This window comes from Mya arenaria, chromosome 7 (assembly GCF_026914265.1).
Source record: "Mya arenaria isolate MELC-2E11 chromosome 7, ASM2691426v1".
NCBI classification, from domain to species: Eukaryota; Metazoa; Mollusca; class Bivalvia; order Myida; family Myidae; genus Mya; species Mya arenaria.
The window spans coordinates 3,987,501-4,007,224 of NC_069128.1; the positions used below are offsets into that span (position 1 = coordinate 3,987,501).

General features: G+C 35.7%; 1 protein-coding gene across 11 annotated transcripts in view; it reads right to left on the reverse strand.

Moving 5' to 3' along the window:
- Positions 1–19,724, reverse strand: part of LOC128240333 (innexin unc-9-like) — a 361,166-nt gene that overhangs the window by 11,932 nt on the left and 329,510 nt on the right. Inside the window, exon 1 of one of the 11 annotated variants that reach the window (XM_052956937.1) lies at positions 9,402–9,646. The exons of the other annotated variants lie outside the window; for them this stretch is intronic. The gene's annotated coding sequence lies outside the window, so the exon portion shown is untranslated. Of the gene's footprint in view, positions 1–9,401; positions 9,647–19,724 lie in introns of those variants that run through there. 11 annotated transcript variants of the gene reach the window in all.

The following is a 19,724-nucleotide window of genomic DNA, read 5'->3' on the forward strand; positions in this document are numbered from 1 at the left end:
TTTTATCAATCAATCAATCAATCAATCAATCAATCAATCAATCAATCAATCAATCAATCAATCAATCAATCAATCAATCAATCAATCAATCAATCAATTAATCAATCAATCAATCAATCAATCAATCAAACAAACAATCAATCAAACAAACAAACAAACAATCAATCCTTTAGATCAATCAATCAATTAATCCATTACTCTGTCAGTCAAAATTCATCGAATCCTCAAAGTAATAAACTAAAGAATTATCTCATTTAAGTTAATCATACAATCATTTTGTCAATAAATAATGCCAACTTTGCAGCAGCAACATCGTATCGAAAGTCGTATTCTAACGCAAGCTCCTTTTTATTAGAGTAACATTTTTAAATTAAAAGTACTTACATATTTTAACACAGTCAAATAATGTCCTCATTGTTATAAGAAGGCGACCGAAAACGAAGATCACTATCTGACAGTACTACAGCTTGGACAAGAACTGTGTGACTACGGACGGAATCCTAGGGACATCAACGTAAACCACTAACTAATCACAGTAGATAAACATTTTCTGGCTAATTAGTAAGGCATTACATCTGATTAATTGGACACATACTTTCCACATTGCAATGACCGGTCCGCGGAAATATATTCGTTGGTAAAGAATAGAGTGGACAATCCCTCATAATTGTATCTAAGAATGTGTCTGAGTTTTTTTTCTGCTTCTATATCCTAGAAGTTCACTATTCAAAAGTCTTTACGACGAATACGTGACCACAATGATAAAATCCTATTGGTAATAATACAATCCTATTGGTAATATATTGAAAATTAACTCATAAACGTATGCTAAAGGCGTATGAATCTGGTTATTTTTCAGCGCCCAATATTATAAGTTTCGGTGTTAGTAGGTGACCTCGTCACGTGTATATCACGTCGACAACATGTTAACATGTTGAAGTGTTATTCATTGGAATATTCGTCAGAATCGGAAAAAAGCGCCATTTTGGTACGATTTAAATTTGATGACCCAATATAGAAATATATGGGGTCACCGCGTGACCAGTCCTGAACCAATGGCGTTGCGTCACTCATGTTGGAGGCGTGATATATCTATATTGATGGTAACCGACATCCTTAGCATATATGAGCCATTGGTGCAAATCTGGAGCAACCACTGGCTTCTTGACAGATAAAAATACGGTAATAAATTTGTGTTTTTGAAGTAATTCGTGGTATGGTATCATCTTGGCAAGATGTTCTCCAAAAAAATAAATGACGCGACGAAAATGTGGACAAAACGAAAACCACATCGAAAGCATTGTAAAGAATGAGCTCTGAAAAAGTCGCATTCGTATTGTCACACTTATTAGATTTGGCATTTCATATGTTCTTTTACATTATAAGACATTCAAGTTTACAGTTTTTACATACTGCTTCGAGTGACATGGTATTTGTCTAGTATGCATTTTCTGTTGCTGTTTTCAACAGTGGTTGCTGTGTTCTGACGAACATGCGCAACACTAGCTCCAAATACCAAATTATGATAAAAGTATTATAAGTGGTGTTTAAGGATTGAGCAAATTCAGATTAGTACAAAACTGTTCAATGAATGTGTAAAAGGACCTAGAAAGAATAGCAGCATCAACAAGAACATCTGACATTTTGATAGAACATGATTCTGGACATTGTGGCCACTTATACCCAATGTGATAGCTGGTCAAATTATTCTAAGCATCATTTCGAGGTGTATGATGGTTAATTGTTCAAGAAAACAATCAGCATTATTTTGGCAATAAATTGCTTGACATTTTATGTGTACAAAGTGGTTTTGTAATACCACTAGGTGCCTACAAGCAAGCCGAGGTCACTCTTGGTTAAATGGTTCCAAAAAGCATCACCCAATACGCTTTGTTTAGACAATCTGAACCCATTATCTCAGAATCTAAGTGCTTGTCGGGTTGAATTCCTCTAAGTAAGTGCAGTTTTATTGATACGAATAAACACTGCCAAGTTTATGTTTGGCAAAAATAATAAACCTATTCCATGCAATATTGATGACAGGTCAAGCAGTGGTCTGAACGATGAAGTGATCTACATTATATATTAGTGGAAGAACCCACATGATGTATTGTATGATCAAATTGTAGCCAAAATCATAAAAATAATTCAAGCTTAAGAGGTGGGTCCATAATTTGGCGTAAGAGGGAGCGTAACATTTCGGCGCAACGTAATACCTTTGACCACTAAATCAGAATCGAAAAATATATGATTTAAATCGGTTAGGGGTTGGCCATTTCTCCGAGATATTGCATTTTAATGGTTTTTCTTGAATATTCACATTAACACAACTCCATCAGCTTTAAGAGGAGGGATACGCCCCACCCTAAATCCGCAAGTGAGCTGTATTGAATATTGATCAAGATTACGTTTGATTTACGTGTTAAATTACAGAAATACTGTAAAATTGTTATGATGTTTAACAAATTGACCAAGAAACAAAGCTCATTACAAATAATATGAAGAAACATGGTTATCATTTCGTTGATGTTTACTTCTTTGATGAAATATACCGTATGATGAGATGTTGATTATGCTTAATATGAAAGTGTGTATTATTACATCTCTCTGGCTGAAGACAGTAGCAGAGGCGGTTCTAGGAATTGACGTTAGGGGGGCTCAACCCTTTGACAGTCGCCCCTCCCTCGTAACCGAAATCTTAATGGTTTAAAATGGTGACAGGAGGGTTTAGGGTTTCCTCCAATCAATAGTAAATCTTGACGATTTTAGGGGAGGCGCGCACCACATGCGCCCCACATCCCGTTTACCGCTAGTGTGAAGTATAATTAGACTCTTCTATTTTTTCAGTAACACAAGTCCACACTCTTGTGCAACATCGTGCCAAAGGGAGTGACTTAGAAGAAGTAAATGTAAACGGTTAAATCTATATAATATAAACTCACATATATCATTAGAACCTCAGTTTACAACAGTATCTATATGCAACCACTTACAAATGACTTATATCGGATTAAAACGTAAGACATAGATGATGACAGATCGAAAATACTAATCCTGGAAATCGAGTTTGCATACGAATAATTCAGGCCACTATTAGGGCTAAGGGACATATAATCCTGTTAAAAGTGCTGTGTGTTTTAAAAACAACATGCTTTTTTATCCATTTGAAGGATCATTTTACTCCTTTTAATGAAAATGTAATATACAATAATCTGAAAATGAAAATTCTCAATCATGAATATTAGATATGTAGATGTTATTACTGCTCAAAGAAATATGTAGAACCGAACGTGCCCGGAAACTTGACGATAAAAGTGAAGAGACGTCCCATTGTAAAATAGAGTTGTACAATAGAAAACCAAAGCGTAGTCGAAGGACCTCAGAGCCACCCTATCCACACTCTCATCGTTGCCCCTACATCGTCATAGAACCCCAGAGTTCAATGACTGAGCTATACCTCTGACCTTCCCTAGAAATCTAACGAGCACCCATACATGTAAATCATACCCAAGTACCTACATTTCTCAATATCCTCATTCATAGAACATATTTCACACAAAATCCATATCCGACAAGAGGCATTATCTCGAAGCACAGAGCCAACTAGCCCACATTAACAGTTAAGACATATGATGGACATAAATAAGAGGCGGACATAAGACGCTGGTAATAATTATAGAAATCTATGAATGCTAATGAATGAGTCCGGGCCGAATCATTACCGTTCATTTGCATGTAGTCCTGTGCTTTTGGTAAATTGTAAGCAGCCATGTTAATGCTTGTTGCCGGAACGCAAAACTCAAGAGGGAAAAAAGTATACATCTGGCAATATACTCATTAACCATCATTCCTGTTTTTTTTCCAGAAGGCTTGTCGTGTCGTTTGTGTATTTAAAAAAAAGCGGAAACAAGTATACGCCTAGCTCAAGCATTCCGTCAACTGAAAACCATTTATGACAGAGGGTCCATTTTCAATTGAGAAAAAACAACATGCATTCAATGTTTTCCTCTTCTTGATAATTCTACGTTTATTGAACTGTTTCATTGAAATTGTAGACATTGCGGAATTCACAAAGAAGAACGCACTGATGAGTTCAAGTTTGAGTTAATAACGTTTATATTGCAAAACACTATCGAGTCTTCTCTTAAATAGATATAATTTATCCTTTGATGTCTTGTGCAAATACTTCGATTATACGTAACGCAGCAATGTTTCTATATTATGCATTTGAAGAGAGAAGATATTGATTGGAAGCTTAGATTTGAAGTCATTACATGTCATCACGTTTGTTATATGTATGCATGCTCTTGTGTTGAAATATAATGAGCTGGATCCCTTTTTGTATAATGAACTTAGAACTGGTATGATGCCACGTTAACCCTGTCCCATTGTCAAATTACACAGACGACAAATTCAAATGGTATGAACCACATTTACACTTTACACATTTTTGGACTGTTGCACCTACGAAAGATTACATTACAATTTAAAGTTTCGCAACAATCTTTATACTTAAAAAGTTGTCAAGAAAAATAATTCCACAGACTAATTGATAATAATAATCATCATGCTACACGCTGTGTATACTATACTTTAAAGTTTGACAACTACCTTTGAATAGAGTAATACTGAAGTGTCATGAAATAATTCGGCATAAGATTTTGCATCCTTTTAAGATATCACAGTCTAACTGATTATCAAAAATTCTGTTTTACTTTAAGCGCCAATGTATGTTTCCTAAATACACTGACAATCAAGAACTCATTAAACACCATTCAGGTTTTTTAAAAGGCTGTCTAGTACAGTATTCTCAAAATTTAAAAGATCAGAAGGAATTGTACAAAGTGATTTAACTGACACTGGATTATCACACAGGCGACAAACTTGGCATATTGTTTATCCGTATTGTTATGAGCACAGGCTCACTGTTGTCAACGGTTATCGTGTAAGTTAAGGTACATAAATAAATGCTTTATATAAGGTCGGGGCTAAATCAGTTCTCAACGTACGTTTTTATGGTCAAGTACGCTAATTGTCTAACAAATGATTGAAAACCTAAAAGTAAAAATAAATAAATACTCTATGTATACATAAATGAAGATAGCTTGTCAGCGGAACTGTGAGAACAAGTCATATAAAATTTGGAAATACGTCAATAGGTCTGCCAATACGACATTTTTGGTTCCGGAACAAGGACGTAAATTACGCTAAATTTAAATTTGTGACTATTTTTTAACTACATCTAGCATAAATGGGGTCAAATACATAAAAAAATATAATTACCGGAAAAAATAACCGGATCAAAAAAAGATCCGAACAACGCTATCTTAATTACAAACAGATTTCGACCATTATTAAACGAAATCTTGTCTGAACTCTGACCTTACAACACGTTAAACAGAATAAAACAGATTCATTGCTTTATCATTGCCTAGTTTTCCAGCGTTACTTTTGGCATTAATTCATAGCCCCAGGTGGTCGTATTAGAGGGAGGAATACTGTAATTATTATTCCAACATGGTTTCGCGATCTTTTCCGTTGCCAAGGGAACCATTTTCTCCACGAATTCCGAAAAAAGTGTTTTATCACAATTAAACTAGGAACCTTTATCAAACGATTAATTAGTGCGTAGTAAACCTAGTGTTTAGGATGTCCGTTCTAGGTCACAGATCGAAATGTTTACCGCTTCTGTGGGAACGTTCATGATGTCTTAATTTCTGGATCTCACTTCATAATACAGTCAACAACTCGTTAGGTCTCAGTCGTTGGGACCTTGGGAAATACTTCGAGATAACGAACGTTCGATATAACCGAAATACAAATTATGTATAAGAAAACCGAAATAATAATAATAATAATAATAATAATAATAATAATAATAATAATAATAATAATAATAATATAGTTCGACATAACCAGAGCATCGAGAAAACAGAGTTCGACATAGGGGTTTTTGACTGTGGTAGAATAACACAGACAAAAAACTAACATACCAATCAAATTTTGCTCATCAAATCGATACCTTTTTTATTGTTTAGACATTCCAATACGCGCTTTGTTCCAACTTTTAAGATTACTGCGTCAACGTATTTGACAAATCTTATACGAAATTCATTTGGCCAATTCAAAACATTTTTTTTTAAATTTATTTTTTATTTAATTCTATATTAAAATACAAATTGAAGGATAACGTTTGATTGTCGATACTTTCATTGTCTCATTTAGAAATGAAAAAATGGCGCTATAATTGTCGCTTGCTCTTAATGGTGCATCGCTTTTGGTCCGAGTTTTTAGTTCAGAGGATTAACACACTTAGGACACGAAACATAGAAAAGAAGCTAACCTAATCAACGATCGTTCAAATAAATGATGGTCTGCAAAAGATATGTGTCCCTGGAGACTATTTATCGTCGCCATCTTGGACCTTCTAGCGCCACCTATCGGTAAAACGTAGTTAATGGACCACTGGCTGTATTTAATTAGAGATAATACGGAGTCTTGGTAATATTTTTTGTGTTAATAAGCTAAGCATGATTTGTAATTGGTAAGTGGGGTGGGCCATTTGATCACTTAATTAGTTAATGTATTACTGGTGGTTAATGGTTTATTTTAAAATAATGTGATTCTATGGAAACATTGAAAACAGAATTGATTATAAATGCAACAAAAACGGCGATTTGTGTGGTGAATAATTGATGATGCTGCTGCTCATGACAACGACGATGATGTTGTTGTTGTTGTTGATGATGATGATGATGATGATGATGATGATGATGATGATGATGATGATGATGATAATGTTGAAGATGAGATGATGGTTGTTTTTTTTTCGTCGTTTTGTGGTTGTTGTTGTTGTTGTTGTTGTTGTTGTTGTGATAGTGATGATGATGATGATGATGATGATGATGATGATGATGATGATGATGATGATAATGTTGAAGATGAGATGATGGTTGTTTTTTTTTCGTCGTTTTTGTGGTTGTTGTTGTTGTTGTTGTTGTTGTTGTTGTGATAGTGATGATGATGATGATGATGATGATGATGATGATGATGATGATGATGATGATGACGATTTATGGACGTGATTTTTGTTTGGGATAATTCTTTATGAAGAATAATCACTAAAGTAATTTGACAAGACAAGAACAAAAATAAAGACAAATTCAAATTAATGTAGACCAACAAATCGACGATACAGTACTTGGTTAACCCTTTTTACTTTTCACGGCCTGAATATAAAAAAAAAATGTAGGGTGATAAGAATATTGGACGAGTTCACTTTGTCATTTTCCCTCATTGAAATCCAATTAAGATCAATCCTTTGATGCATCATAATAGCAGACTACATGTGTTTCTTGAAAAAAAGCAATCTCATTTGGTACTGACGGTATATATATATACATTTCAAGATCAATACAGCTGCAATATTCAGCTCGATAATGGCCACAATGCCCTTCATGAACCGTTTGACGAGACTGATAATCTCCTTCGATTATCGCATGATGCAATCTAACCAGAAACTCATGAAACCAGTCTGATTGAAAAACATACATTCCTTATCTAGGAAACTCACGTGTGCATTTGTATGTAATTGATTTGCAAAACCAGTCATTTGGAAAAAAGGCAGGGAATTTTTGTTTCCAATTTTGTATTTTGAGGTTGCTATATCTGAATATAGATACAATATGTTCTGACAGAATGCAGATATCAATTCAAGAGATATGCTTTGGCCAGGTGTTTTGCTGGATATTAATATAAATGAAAAGAATGCCAAAAATATATGCCTTGTGAAAGGCGTTGGTTCACTTTCAGTTAGGGAAGACTAATTCTAGAGCAAAGATTGAAATATCTACTCGTGAAATATTTCACAAGGCGTTAAATAAACTGCGATCTTACACTGCAACAAACATTTTTTATATTATGCCTACAAAGGACATAAAAATGTCATTTATTTGTAGTTTTTCAGAAATTTGCGCCACTTTGTATACGCACGTCACGTCATTTCGGAAATGACATCGTTTAAATTGCGCCCCAGACCTGTGCGCGGCGATATTTTTATTTGTAACTAAGAGCAGGCTAAAATTTCAAAGCAGTGAAAAATATCAATGTGTTATTTTTTACTGTTTGAAACAATAGACAATCAATTTTATTTCATTTTTAACATTCTTTAAACCACCGAAAAGCATATATACTTTAAATATAACACCAATCTGTATCTCATAGATTTGAATGAAATCGATTGCCTCTTTTGCAAATGTCTCATTCAGACGATTACTTAAACAATACATGTTAAAGCATTTAAAAGTGTATTGTCTATTAACATCTTAAATAATAAGATCAAGTTTAACTATAGTAACCTTGGTAAAACAAAATATATTCTACTTAAATATAATAATTTCCAAGTGGACTATAAGTATTCCAGCATTTCACCTCATGATGAAGGAAGAAGATGCCATAAATCATGGTATGTGTCTGTGAAGCGATAAATTTCCCTGCTTCTCCATGCATACCTTCCACATATATCTTCATTTACTACTCTTTTACAGCCCTGGAATGGTAGACCCCATTGTTGTTGATGCTAACGAACTCCAAACTCCTATTTAGATATCGATGTTTTATACTACTGAGCGTACATGTATTTTAACTATGTTTTCTTCGTGTATGATTTATATATTGAGATGTATTATGTATTATTATATGCTTTCCGCTGATTTAAAGAGATTTATCTATGAAATAAATCTGATAAGTAGGGGTGAAACACAATTTCAATGTGGCGAAAATTCCTGAAAAAAACTACAATAAAATGCTAGTATATATTTTTTTAAGGCATATCATAGAAACAGCACGCTACGCATAAGCCCAGAAGTCTTTAATGTACCAAGAACCTGATAAAAGGCCGTGACACGAATCAAGGTCAACATACACTTAACAAGTTAAATTTGAATGATTTATTTTTGGTTTTAACTTTTTTATTGTTTAAATTTAGTTCTAGCAGTACATAAAGTTTGAATATGTTTTTATCAAACGCCGACGAGTTCAAAGATCTCACATTAAAAACTTTTAATATAACTTAATTATCAGTAGACATGTATCGTTATTGATTTAATTTATTGACACTATAACATGAAACAAAAACACACACACTAAAACACCAGAAAAATGAGACAAAGCATTAATCTTCACATAACCACCAAAACATATTTCCAACAACAAAATAATATTGTTCCCTAAGTAGCGTTACACTCATACTTTCTATTGGAACATTATGTCTTAAAATGTTTCATTTACCACAGTGAAAAAACATGCAAATTAAATAAAACTGTTGGTGTAACAAATAAAATAATCAATTATATTTATTTATTTATCTTTTATCATGTAACAAATTAGAAACGTTGACCTACCATACACTTTTATGAAATTGATTCCAGACGTCAGCATCAACACGTTATCCATTTAGCTCACAGGTTTTATGAATGAGGAGCAATACTCCATTCACATTGCAAAATATGTTATTGAGCAATACTATGTGATTAACTGTTTCCAGTATTCATTGAGTCACTATCCTACTGGAGCCGGCTATCCCACGAGATGTTAATGAGTATTAAACATTTCTTCAATAATCCCTCACTTTCCCCGCTCTCGACGATCCGTTCTTAGAAGTTGCAAGTAATAATATAACTTTATCACCAAAATTACTATTGTAGCGTTATGTGTATGATAAGAACTGTTGGATAAATCGCGCACCAACGCGTTTCCATGGCAACCACAGCATCATCTCTCTATCATTTGCATGGGCTCTAATGTTTATTATTAATTCCTTCAAAGAGCGATTTATTTTCCCTTTTGCTTGTTTTCTCAGAGATGTGAATAAGTGGCTTAGTGGCTCAAGAGGGGGTGGGGGAATGAGTGCGGGCAAACCCATTACAGAGTCATTTCAACCTTGACGCCTGTCTTGCCTGTTTGAACTATTACGGGCTGTGCAACAATCTTACACACTTTCCCTTTACGTGAATGGAAGAAGCATATCAAATAAACCAAGAAAGACAATTGATGCAAACCATCAAAAGACGTCATGAATTAGTTTGAAAAGTTAACAACTTCGTTTGAAATTAATGACAAACGAATAATAGATTTATATTTTTTTCTAAATATTCTTGTATCAGTTTCAATTAAACATCTCGTGACGGCCCTCGTCCGTTCAATATGTACAACCTACATTTTGCCAATGAAATCGGAAAAAGGAGATCATAAAGAACTATACTAAATCAATAAAAAAGTCACTTATCCGAAACACTGTCATTGCGTTCGTTTTTGCGTTGAAAATGTGTCAGACAATGCTACGCACATTCCGCCCATTATTAAAAAGTAATATTTACAACGTACAACAGACCATGCATACATCAGATATGATTTTACAATACGTCGAGCAAGATAGGACGACAGCCTTTGAGCGGTCAGTGTACATGAAGGGATTAGCGCCTTGGAGCGGTCAGTGTACATGATGGGAGTACAGCCTTTGAGCGGTCGGTGTACATGATGAGATTACCGCCTTGGTACGGTCAGTGAACATGATGGGATTACCGCCTAGGAGCGGTCAGTGAACATGATGGGATTACCGCCTAGGAGCGGTCAGTGAACATGATGGGATTACCGCCTTGGTACGGTCAGTGAACATGATGGGATTGCTGCCTTTGAGCGGTCAGTGAACATAAAGGGATTGCTGCCTTTGAGCGGTCAGTGAACATAATGGGATTGCTGCCTTTGAGCGACCAGTGACCATAATGGGACTGCCGCCTTTGTGCGGCCAGTGAACATGATGGGATTGCCGCCTTTGAGCGGTCAGTGAACATAATGGGATTGCCGCCTTTAGCGGTCAGTGAACATAATGGGATTGCCGCCTTTGAGCGGTCAGTGTACATGATGGGATTACCGCCTTGGTACAGTCAGTGAACATGATGGGATTACCGCCTTGTTACGGTCAGTGGACATGGTGGAATAACCACTTTGGTACGGTCAGTGTACATGATGGGATGACCGCCATGGAGCGGCCAGTGAACATGATAGGATTACCGCCTTGGTACGGTCAGTGTACATGATGGGATTACCGCCTTGGTACGGTCAGTGGACATGATGGGATTACCGCCTTGGAGCGGCCAGTGAACATGATGGGATTACCGCCTTGGTACGGTCAGTGGACATGATGGGATTACCGCCTTGGAGCCGTCGGTGTACATGATGGGATTACCGCATTGGAACGGCCAGTGAACATGATGGGATTACCGCCTTGGTACGGTCAGTGTACATGATGGGATTACCGCCTTGTTACGGCCAGTGAACATGATGGGATTACCGCCTTTGTACGGTCAGTGTACATGATGGGATTACCGCCTTGGTACGGTCATTGGACATGATGGGATTACGGCCTTGGAACAGTCAGTGGACATGATGGGATTACCGCATTAGAGCGGTCAGTTAACATGATGGGATTACCGCCTTGGTACGGTCAGTGAACCTGATGGGATTACCGCCTAGGAGCGGTCAGTGAACATGATGGGATTGCTGCCTTTGAGCGGTCAGTGAACATAAAGGGATTGCCGCCTTTGAGCGGTCAGTGAACATGATGGGATTACCGCCTTGGTACGGTCAGTGAACATGATGGGATTACCGCCTTGGAGGTGTCAGTATAAATGATGGGATTACCGCATTGCAGCGGTCAGTGAACATGATGGGATTACCGCCTTTGGAGCGGTCAGTGTACATGATGGGATTACTGCCTTGGTACCGTCAGTTTACATGATGGGATTACCGCCTTGGTACGGCCAGTGTACATGATGGGATTACCGCCTTGGTACGGTCAGTGAACATGATGGGATTACCGTCTTGGAGCGGTCAGTGGACATGATGGGATTACCGCCTTGGAGCGGTCAGTGGACATGATGGGATTACCGCCTTGGAGCGGTCAGTGGACATGATGGGATTACCGCCTTGGAGCGGTTAGTGGACATGATGGGATTACCGCCCTGGAGCGGTCAGTGGACATGATGGGATTACCGCCCTGGAGCGGTCAGTGGACATGCTAGGATTACCGCCCTGGAGCGGTCAGTGGACATGATGGGATTACCGCCTTGGAACGGTCAGTGGACATGATGGGATTACCGCCTTGGAGCGGTCAGTGGACATGATGGGATTACCGCCTTGGAGCGGTCAGTTAACATGATGGGATTACCGCCTTTGGAGCGGTCAGTGGACATGATGGGATTACCGCCTTGGAGCGGTCAGTTAACATGATGGGAATACCGCCTTGGTACGGTCAGTGGACATGATGGGATTACCGCCTTGGAACAGTCAGTGGACATGATGGGATTACCGCATTAGAGCAATCAGTTAACATGATGGGATTACCGCCTTTGAGCGGTCAGTTAACATGATGGGATTACCGCCTTGGAGCGGTCAGTGGACATGATGGGATTACCGCCTTGGAGCTGTCAGGTGACAGAGCAGCACGTACTTGAAATGCAAGAGTCTTAAACATGAGTGGAAATTACTATTATATCGATATCTTTGTTAGAAAGAGATCAAAGAAAAAGAAATAAGATAAAATTACCCTGCAAATGATATTTTATGCATTTTAACGACGTTTCTCTTGCAAGTATATTTGCTAGTTAATTGATTGAATGGCTAATGCTAGTTACGTGTTAAATGTAAGATTCCCCTAGTCTATTGAATAGAGAAAGAATAATACTGTATGTATCGCAAGCGTTATGACGTCAGTGGTAAATATCAGTATTCCCTTTTGGTTGGATAAATATGGCGTTATTTAACCAATTGTACTCGCTGTTTCACATAGTATTCAAATTAATGACTTAATGTGCAATATATATACATTTCTTACATTTGTTATATATTTGCTATTTATTTGAACAATTTTGACATTCAATGAGTTATTTTACAATCTTGTAACGCAAATATTTGTAAAAATTCTTTTAAACGTTTACAGGATCTCTTCCTTTATACAAAGATCTTCCAAATGGTACCCGATTATTTTGGGGTCACCAGGCATCTAACATTTACATATCAGTGGGTCTGATACATAAAAATGTTTACTGGATTCGTTGACATCTGTTGGCATATTTTTACTTCAGGAATAAACAGACTGTGCATTTAAAAAACAACAACACACACTTGTAAAATAAACCAAGAAAGAGTCATTTTTGAAAGACGATATGAATTCTGAATATTGTCACAAGGTTCGAGGTAGTACCTCTCTGTAACACTGTTAAATTTATGTTAAAAATAATTTGAGGTAAACATGACGTCGAACATGTTAAAAACAGTTTTGTACTTATTTTAGACAACTTTTGTAAAAGGATCAGTTTCTTTTTCCCACTCGTAAAAATCATTTATCATGGAATTGCTTAATAAAATCAACACATTTTAACATTTTTCAACGAACGTCAGCTCGCTATTAAATCTATTTTAGCTGTAAATGACATATAAACTTTAAAACTGATACATACAATATAAAGGAAACTACAGCTTTTTCATGCTTCTGGCTATACCCTCGTACATACAATGTATATGCAAATCCAATAGAATAAACCCTTTGATGTCGTTTTAATCTATTATTTATGATTTTCTAGGACAGGCCCACCCTCACATTTTGATATTTATGTTGCGTGCTCTTCATTCGATAAATCTCATCATTTCGATTCCTTTGATTTATAATTTGAAATTGAAATACGAGGAACCATCTTTCCTGATACCGATTATTTTCTATTTACTTAGACTTTTTCAAAATAATTCCCAGACATGGGAACTACTTCTTTAATCTTTTGAACACGGGGAATCAACTTACAATTTCTATTTATTTCTCCATAATCTAAACGAATTATTTTTGGTCGATAACGTGTCGTCTGCCTGTGATAGCGGTTAAAAGAAGCCGTACGATGAGGCAGACGACTCAGTCAGATTATGTGTCTCCTGTAAACACTTTTGAAATAGACTGGAATTAATAGAAATAAGTTTTTGAAAAAAATTATTTTTTCCCATTATATCTTATCTAATTGAGATCAAATTTTAGCTTAAACGTAATATCAAACTTTTTAACTGGGGATATTTCAATTACAAAGTATTCAAAGCTTGTAAAAATTATTTTATTTCCATAGATTATTGAACGATCGGATTGAGTAAATGCTATTCATAACGGTAGGCAATGATTCAACTATGAACTGGATGCTCAAGAAAACGCCATTATCGTTCGGAAATTGCAAAACCGCTCCCTAACATTCATACAACATGAAAGCACAAAAAAAACACGAAACAATCCTCAGTTTAACACTTTTGTAAGTCTGTTTAAATTGTTCAAAAATTGAAAACAAAGAACGTATTTTAAGTAAAATTTGTGAGATAAGTTTGTTATTGACATTGAACGTTTGCGAAAAGGAACGTTGGATAACTGAAACGTCGTTTACCATTTGTCACATAGCTTAACCCGAATCCAATCGGAGCGCAATATTGGACATAAACAACGACGTTTTTATAACGTCGGGTGGTTCATGCAAAATGAACAGCAGTTTTCCTTTATTAAATAAAAACAACAACAAATTATGGCAATGTAAATATGTATAAAAGACATCATAAAATTATATACCGCCCGTCCTGTCCACATTTAAAGAATGTTCAGAAAACAGTCATTAGATATTATAACGTGTAAAGCAAAAACACACAGAATGACATATGTTCTAAAACCTCAACCATTTGTCAATGAAATATCTGATTATAGAATCGACTTAAGGTATTAGCCGCGTAATACACACTTATAAAAGCTTTAACCGTAAACATAGTTATAATCACACTACACTATGGGACTTTTATCCAAATGTTGAAGATTTTTTACCGTGAATTAAAAAAGTCATATATGTTTCATTACACCCACCCCAAAACTCCAAGGGCTGTGAAGTAAGTAATACAGTCTAAGTTGTTTTGTTTTAGTGTTTTTTTCGAAACCACCGACAGACAGTGCGCATCTCTGGTTCAAATAAGGTTGCCATTGATACAGGGAGAGATGGGGGGATTATGAGAAACCAGACCCGCATCTGTATCAATATTGATCCCGGTTTCTTCCAAACTCTTTGACAGCTGTTGTGAACCTATAATCCTAAAACATGCATACAAGTCCGGATGGTTTCCAAGCCAGTCATGTGGTAAAACAGGGAGTGGATTTTATGTATGCGCGACTACGCATATGCATTTGTTTTGCGGTTTTCAAAACAATTGAGGTACGTCCATTATATTTGATTTCTCATAGCTGTCTTACCGCAGCACCACTGGCACCGGAAACTCAATCATTTAAATAATAATAATAATAATAAATTGGTACAATTTTGGTATTGTAATTTTTAGATTGGAATTATAAGATTTTTTTTATTTGTAAAGAAATGATTGAGTTTGAAAATCCGGTGCCAGTGCAGAGCACTGTATAATCATCAATGTCGTTTGGAGCGGACAGTGTTAGACTATGGTGACTGAAAAGTGTTAATTTTTTTTTTTTAATCGCCCAATTTTAAGTCCAACCCCAGACCATATTTTAGAAAAGGCTGATTCTCATGGCCAACTGCAGGCGTGATTTTCTGACATCTCTCTGACAGGTGCTACGCCAGAACGTATCACAGAAAACAGAGAAATAAATACTTGAATATAACAACACACGATTAAATCCTGCTCCCTGGAGAACAATACCTGTCGATTATAATTCAGCTGGGTGAAATTTGTTAAAGACAGGCGTACCTTTATTTCTAGAATTCTGATGTTTTTGCTGCGTGACTCACCGCGCGTCAGTTTGCATGTAAAAGAACTGGCATCTGTTAATGTTTTAATGAATACAATATGTGCATTACAACAATGTTTGTTTTAAACACGGAAATATGACGCGCTTTACGTGGGAGTCACTTTCCCCCCTAGTAATTGTTACAGCAGTGAAGGTTGTTATATTAAATAACCTCCAGTAAAACATGCGCAGAAATGTAGTCAGACACGGAGTACTTTAAAGAACTTCAATTAGACATACATTAAATTTATCTTCTTCAAACCACAAAGCCACGTCCATGCAAACTTTCCTTTTTTGTCACGTGAAAGGGCACAGTGTGCACAGTTTTGCGTGCCTTGTGTCAAGTTAGTGCCGCCCTCATGTAAGCAAAAGTTTTTGTTGTGTTTCCCTGTCAAATCGTTAGGCATAAACTTAAAAAACGTGGAACCAAATACCAAAATAATTGTTTGCTATTCTAGGCCACTGAATGTATGAATGGTTTTATGACATGGTATCTGAGAATAATGCGCTCCAAGTTCTGCTACTCCTCTTGATATTGGTTTGGAGATTTTCTAGTTACTTCCCTTACATAATCATTGCACGGCTTTAACAGTTATAGCAAAGAGGTGGAGAGTGAATTAGTGGTATATGTATCCACCTCTTACTCAAGAGGCTGTGAGTTTAAGCCGCACCAGGGGTACTCTCTCGTGACCCCTAAAATGGACACCCTTACCAGTACCCTGGAAACGGACTCGATAAATATTTTTAAGCTGTAAGCTGCTATCAGCTGAAATTAGTATTATATACACTATTAAAAAACTTAACACCTAAACATCGTGAAACAAAATCAGCAATAGTCTTATTTGTGTATTTTAGGTACGGAGTCAGTTTATGTTGACGCCATAACAACGACATACGAGTTATCTTGCGGGATTAATTTTTGTTACTGCTGGCCATTATGCGAACTTTCCTGAAGACGTCCTTTATAACTTGATTCGCATATTCCTGCTAAAAGTCGCATAATGCCATCAAAAGCCTGTCATTTTATTTAATATGTATACAAACATACCTATCACTTGTTTTACATAATACGAAGCGAGCCAATTATGAAAACAAATGCAATCTTTAGATCTCAAGTCTCTAAAATGTTCATAAAAAAAAGAAAACGTTGAGATTTGCTGGTAATTGTCTGTATACACACAGCTTCCCGTTTGATCATTCCTGTCTGTCAACTGTCTGGAAGTAATTGAGTGGCGACTCATCTTTCAAACATCCAGGAAGGCGCTCTCAAAAGTCAGGATTAAATGTCGATTCTTTGGGTAAGATTTTAGGCTTGCAGGAAGGCAGAGAAGTAGCAAATTGCATTAAACTCAAGTTGTCCGCGGTTTATCTTTTGCCAATTTGCACATTGAAATGTTTTGGGTAACTTACAACTAATGACCAATCAATAAGCATTTTGGTTTAAATTGACGAAATCAAAACATTTACCAGTTAATGGAAATGGCTGCTGATGTGTTTTGAAATCAGAATGAAATATCATTCCCGTAAACTGTGCATTACATAAAAACCTTCTTTAGCAAATATAATCAAACCACTTTACAAATTATTTTTCTTCTCAAACAGTCCAGACTTAACGTCGATGTTGTACGTGGTGGAATGCTTGAGGATTCCAATAGGTCGAACTTAGTGTTTTGGCTGTTTTCCTGATTCCAATATGGCATATAGTTTTTGTGAGTTTGTTCTTTAAAATCTATTTATAAAAAAAAACGTCAATGCAATAAAGCCATTATATGAGTGATGACTGATATAAACATTTTTGTATACTAGACAATACAGGGAGAACACGAGCTTTTATTTCATGTTTTCCCATGGTTTATAGAGATTTATCAGTGAAATAAAAACGATTGCACTGCTTCTAATGTTGAAAATATACTTTTTTCTGTTTTCTCGCACTTTCAATAACGTAATGTGTGCATACAATTTGGTGCGCTGTTTTTATAAACTACAATTACATGTCATCAGATATCCGTAATTAACTAATAAAACATATACGATTGTGTCAGTGTAAGATTGCAAGCGAAAAGTGTAAGTTTCTGGTGCTCACTCAATGCAATATATTGCGATATTACACGGAAATAAACAATATTCCTCTGTATGGTTATTCGCAAATATGACCGCTTTTATCAGCGTTTCACAAAATAACCCATCGATTTACTTATCATTTCCTATCAGTTAGCCATTTGCCATCACATGTGAAACTTATTTGCAATTATAAAAAAGCACAGCTTTTATCTCGCTAACATCTTTCTTAATTATACAGAAAAGGTCATAGAATACCATTGTAGAACCTTAATACAACACTAAAACTTCTTCAGCGACGTCGTAAATGCTTTGTAACTCTCATATAAGGCGGTTACGACTCTCAAATTGAGCCTTTTTTTCGCGGCAAAATAATTTATTGTTATCAAGAGGATAAATTTGCTCTGCGGATGAAAATATACGGTCCCCCTTTGTTCGTTCGTCTCTCACTTATTTACGGGACCGGGATGGTAAATATTATTTACTCGATAGAAAATGTCTCTATGGGTTTCCTGTATGGTAGTCCAGACGAATTGTTTGCCTTTTAACGAGGAGAAGATAACTGCTTGCTGAGGGCTTCCGACGCGAAAATGTCCACAAGGTAATTCGTCTGTATTTAAGGTAAAAACCTGACAATCGGAGCATTCATACACTATGAAAAACACTTTGATACAATGCATTGTCTAAGAACACACTCTGAAACAATTATCGTCTGAGAAGAAACTTTGATATATATTGAAAGAATACAGATACAATGCACACTAAGGTCACACTTAAATACGATTTTAACTCTAAGAAGACGCTTTGATACAATGTATACTCTAAGAACACACTTTGACTTAATGTGTCCTATAAGAGCACAATTTGACACAATGTATATATTAAGAATACACTTTTAAACAATGTATACAATATAAGGACAATGTTTATTCTTAGAAGAAACTTTCATACATACAATGTATACTCTCGAAAAATACTTTGATACAATGTATACTCTTAGAAGAAACTTTGATTCAATGTAAACTATAAGAACATACTTGATACTTTGGAAACAGTTAAAAGACCCTTTGTGGCAAAATAAAAATGTCGATGTGGTAGATCATTATGAAGTTGTATTCGTTCTTACAGAATCCGAAAGAAAACATTCGATATTTGTGTTGGCTTAGTATTTTGGCGCCTATCATATCTTAAATAAGAAAAAGAAAAAAATATATGCTAATATTGGCGTGTGAGATTAGAGGAGTTCTGAGTTTTTTTGTTCACTTGCGGTCGGTCAAAATCTTTGCAATACCATGAAAAATTACATACATTGTAGATATAGACCCATATTAGCTCTAGCGTCTTAAGCCTGAGTTTCAATAAAAAAAGTTTTACAAGGTATCTTTGATATCATTATATTTGGCAAAATATTTGAAATATTTGTTTTTAGTGTCTAAATTATTGTAAAATAGTTTATTTTAAGCATAATTATTCAGCAGTTTTTACAATTATTTAAATGAAAATGTTACAATGTTTTTTTTAAAATCTGACCCCAGTATAACACAAATTCTGGAGCCCAATCGTGAGATCAAGCTCAACTAAAACTATCATGATTTATTGACGCCTTTTCAAAGTGTTTTCTTTCATTGAATGTGCTGATCTTTACCGCTTGTCATCTTTTCAAAGTCAAGTAATTCTAGAGCAAAATATGTAATTGAGTACTTGTAAACAAAATAAAATGTTGTACTCAATTTCATTTTTTGCTGAAGAGCTTTTTTTCAATCATGACGATGTTTTAGTCAACATATTCCATGGGAGAATTAAAAACATTAAAAAAGGTGTGATTTAAATAACATCCTAA